Source organism: Morus notabilis, unplaced genomic scaffold (assembly GCF_000414095.1).
Source record: "Morus notabilis unplaced genomic scaffold, ASM41409v2 Scaffold576, whole genome shotgun sequence".
In the NCBI taxonomy this organism is placed as follows: Eukaryota; Viridiplantae; Streptophyta; class Magnoliopsida; order Rosales; family Moraceae; genus Morus; species Morus notabilis.
In genome coordinates, this window is record NW_010367713.1 from 4,617 (window position 1) to 9,297 (window position 4,681).

Below are 4,681 nucleotides of genomic sequence, written 5' to 3' on the forward strand. Positions count from 1 at the left end.
AAAAAAAAATGTTCTGCATATTTTAAGAAACCCCAGTAAGTACAAGTTAAAGTTTAAGTTACAGTGGCGGCCTCATAGGAGGGTTGTCACAGCTATCTTCTACACTGATCAATATGTCACTTTTTTGTCATCGTTCTTTTTCAATGCAAGGATTAATTATTCTAACCAAACAAATGCTTGCCAAAGTCCTAAACACGCAACTTTGAAAATGTAGTCCTAAGGAAACTTTTCATAGCATGATGATTTGATCACGTTGAGAAATATTGTTGGAAACATGATTTTCCTGATGATTTGATCTCGAGACTTTTTCAACCGATGGCGCCATTCCAATCTAGCAAGCTTTTCATAGCATTTCTTTGCGAGTGCTTGGTAAGACTAATGTACTTTATGTCACTGTTTTTCTCTTTTTTAAAGTGTCATTGATAGGGAAAGTAAAAATATATATTATCGTTGACAAAAAGCAAATAGATCAGTCAAGCTTACTCTTCCTGATAAAACTTCCTGCAAGGAGAGAAGTTTCAACATAAAAAGATAAGCGGAAAAAAAATAGAGAAAGGCAGCATAGAAAAGCCTTGCCTCTCATTGTACACTGATTTGCTTTCATAAAACTGTACGTAATCAATGAAGGCAGTTGTAATACTATTCTTCTCCTCTCTTATTATCTGCTTCCACAATTCCTTAACAGCTGACGACACCATAAAACCAAACCAAAAACACTCCAACACCGGCCAAACTCTGGTCTCGACCGGGGAGAAATTCAAATTAGGCTTTTTCAGTCCACCGAATTCCAAGGACCGCTACGGGGGAATATGGTTCAACAATATTGCAGAACTCACATCCGTCTGGGTTGCTAACAGAGACACCCCTCTCACAGACTCCTCAAGTGTCCTCAAAATCACAGAAAGCGGAAACATATTAATTCTCAGCAACAAAACAGAGGACCCCATATGGTCCTCGAATTCATCAGCAAAAGACCCAACTTTGCAACTCTTAAACACAGGAAACCTCGTGGTTAAGGATGGAAGTAATGGAAAATATACATGGCAGAGTTTCGACCATCCCAGTGATTCGCTCATAGCAGGTATGAAGCTGGGTTGGGACTTCAAAACTGGTCAAAATTGGAAGCTGAACTCCTGGAACAACCTCTAAGATCCATCCACGGGAATCTACACATACCAACAAGAGCGTAACGGGATTCCTCAGTATCTTCTACGTAGAGGCCAAGAAATCCTGTACAGAAATGGTCCTTGGGATGGTGTTCCATCAGGCGGGGAACCCACTCCCATGCGAGAGCAATCATTCTTTATACCCAAATATGTTGTCAACGAAACCCATAACTACTATACCTTCGACAACGCCGACAATTCCACGCTTACCAGGTTCTATATGAATTCATTGGGATCTCTATCCCAGCAAAGGTGGAACCCCTCGACCGCCAGTTGGGTTCTCACCTACGCGTTGCAGAAAGAGGATTGTGACACGTTCGCACGTTGTGGTCCTAATGGCATCTGTGTCGAGAGTGACAGCTCTGCTTGCCATTGCCCAACCGGGTTTGTTCCAAAAGCACCAGAAGCCTGGGCTGCAGGGAATTCAAGCAGTGGGTGCATACTGAAGACGAGCTTCAACTGTAGCGCCAACGAGGGGTTCAAGAAGTTCTCTAAGTTGAAGTTGCCGTACAATTCGGAGTTTACGGTGAACGGAACGGTGGTGAAGAAGGAGGAGTGCGAGTTGATTTGTAGGAGAAACTGCTCTTGCGTGGCTTATGCTGTAGCTAAGGTTGGTGGGTGTGTGGTGTGGTCTGGGGAGCTGTTTGATATGAGACGTTTCAGTGTTGGCGGGCAAGATGTGTATATCCGAATGGATGCTTCTGAATTGAGTAAGACCTAATTACCCTCCTCTGCGAGAACATGGCCATTTTTTTTTCTTAATACTCTTACTTGATTTAATCATGTTTTGCTTTGTGTTGCCGTGCTTCAGTTTTGGATCTCTGTCCAATGAGTTGTTATTTTTGTTCTAATCCAATCGCCATTAGCCCCTTGATTGTATTATTTTAAGATCAGAAATTGTTATTTTCTTACTCCTAATTAAGGTATAAATTTGTCAATCTATTCTGCTTTGGTTCACAGAATCCGATGAGAATGAAAAAAAAAGGGCTGTGATCATCGCAGTGTCAGTTGTCTCAGGGTTTGTTTGTTGTTTTTGGTGGGAGGGTACATCATCAGGAAGAGGAGGAGGGCCTCCCGCTCACACATAAGCCAATTTGGTACAATAATTTTCTTACTTTTCTTTTTTCTTTTAATGGAAATATCTTTAGTCAATAGTCATGATAATCGGGTTATCTAACTACTTCCGCCTACCACATTTGATCAAATATATATTGAATATAACAAAATATCTATCATAATAAATAAAACAGTTAAACTATTGGTATAATAGATTAAAGAATAAGGAAGAATTCTACCGGAGTGAAGAACAATGTTTTCTTTGTTTATTTCGTCGAAGCAATATTCCCTCCCTGACGTCTCCGTTTATATAATGCTGACATTCAGTAGAAAAACATTTTTTATATTTTAACGCTGCCTCTAAATTATAGGTTATAATTTCTTTTCCGTTGAATATGATAGTTGCTCAAAACAGAAAATGTATCACGTGTTATTGAATTGATCTAGTTAACGGATGCACTACTTTGTTATGCGTATGTGTTTTTATGTTTCCGTACTTTATTTTCATTATTTTTTCAGATAACGCAGCAACTAATTCAAAAGAACATGAACATCATATTCTTCTTGAGAATGACGTAGATCAGCTACCTTCATTTGGTCTGGATACCATTTCCAATGCAACTGACAACTTCTCAGCTACCTTCATTGTCAAATGAAAAACATTATCTCTTTCTATGATTTTTCCTCCATCCCTCTCTCTCTCTCTATATGTATATTTATGTATGTATGTATTTTAAGCTGAAAAAATTGATCTATTATACAGGGTTTGCTCCCAACTGGACAAGAAATAGCAGTGAAGAGGCTTTCTAAAGATTCTAGACAAGGCCTTGCAGAGTTCAAGAATGAGTTGGTTTTAATTGTAAAACTTCAACATTGGAATCTTGTGAAGCTGTTGGGATGTTGTTATCAAGGAGAAGAGAGGATGTTGATCTATGAATATATGCCCAATAAAAGCTTGGACTTATATATATTCAGTTAGCCACACTCTATCCATCTTTAGTTTATATATATATATATATACCTGTTGTGCGTGTGTTTGTTATTGTGTCTTTAATTGGTTCAGTAAAATATTTGTCATGTGAATTGACATAGATAAAACAAGAAGTAATGCACTTGATTGGCCGAAGCGGTTTGATATTATATTGGGAATTGCTCGAGGACTTCTTTATCTTCATCGAGATTCAAGGTTGAGAATTATTCACCGAGATCTCAAGGCTAGTAATATCCTCTTAGATGATGAGATGAATCCCAAGATATCAGACTTTGGCATGGCAAGAATATTTGGAGGTGACCAAAATGAAGTAAATACTAAAAGAGTAGTTGGAACATAGTAAGTTTAACACAGTAAAAAATAGTTTTTATTTCTTGCTCATTAATCTTATACGGTTGTTAAACCATTTTGTGATTCACCTCTTTATTTTATTTGTTTCGATACAGTGGTTATATGTCTCCAGAATATGCAATAGATGGGCACTTTTCAATGAAATCTGACGTCTTTAGTTTTGGCGTCACGATTTTGGAGATAGTAAGTGGAAAGAAGAACAGAGGATTTGAACATCCTGATCATGAGTTCAACCTTTTAGGACATGTGAGTTGCGACCAATTAGTTTACATTTAGTCGATGTCTATCATGTCTTCCTAATTCCTATACTAATTATGAAGTTGAGTTTGGAATATTTTAGGCATGGAATTTGTGGAATGAACGTAGGCCAATGGAGCTGATGGATAGTTTGATGAAGAACGTTTCTGTATCTGAAGTGTTGAGATGTATCCAAGTTGGTCTATTGTGTGTTCAAAAACGCCCTGAAGAGAGGCCCTTAATGTCATTTGCTCTTTTCATGTTGGATAGCGAAAATGCTTCACTGCCACAACCTAAACAACCTGGATTTTACACTGAAAGAGCTTTGATAGAAACCAATTCCTCATCATCATTAAATAAGCCAACTGCTTCCACGGAAATAACTGTTACAACATTAGAAGGCAGATGAACGATCAAATTAATCGCTGATGGCGCGCGAAAGATTTTGTTGTTATCTATACTGGTTCTTAGATTTTAAGGATTTCAAATATTTTTATTTTCTATGAACTGTCCAATAATAATAGCAATGTAGATGAAAAAAAAATACAGGAGTCGGTTAGTACACGTGTACTGATGATACATAACTGTGAATGATAATTTCTCTGTTTATTACGGGTGAAGCATTTAGACATCGTCAATTGGTGTTTTGGCGGCAGGTCTATGCTGATCATAGATTAGTTTCGTTTCTTATGTTATTTTCTATAAGAAAGTACTAAATTAGTAAATCATAATGAATTGTTTGACAACTTCTAAGCGTATGTTAAAGTGGCTGTTTAACTACTTCATGCAGTACTTGAATTAGGATGGATAATACCCTTTAAAAGTGTATAGGTGATTTCGATTCTTTACTCTTAATTAATAATTTTTTTAATCAAATAAT

General features: G+C 37.4%; 1 pseudogene; it reads left to right on the forward strand.

Annotated features, from left to right (window-relative positions):
* The first annotated feature begins 621 nt into the window (after nt 1-621).
* LOC112094505 lies at nt 622-4,347 on the forward strand (annotated as a pseudogene).
* The last annotated feature ends 334 nt before the right edge of the window (nt 4,348-4,681 follow it).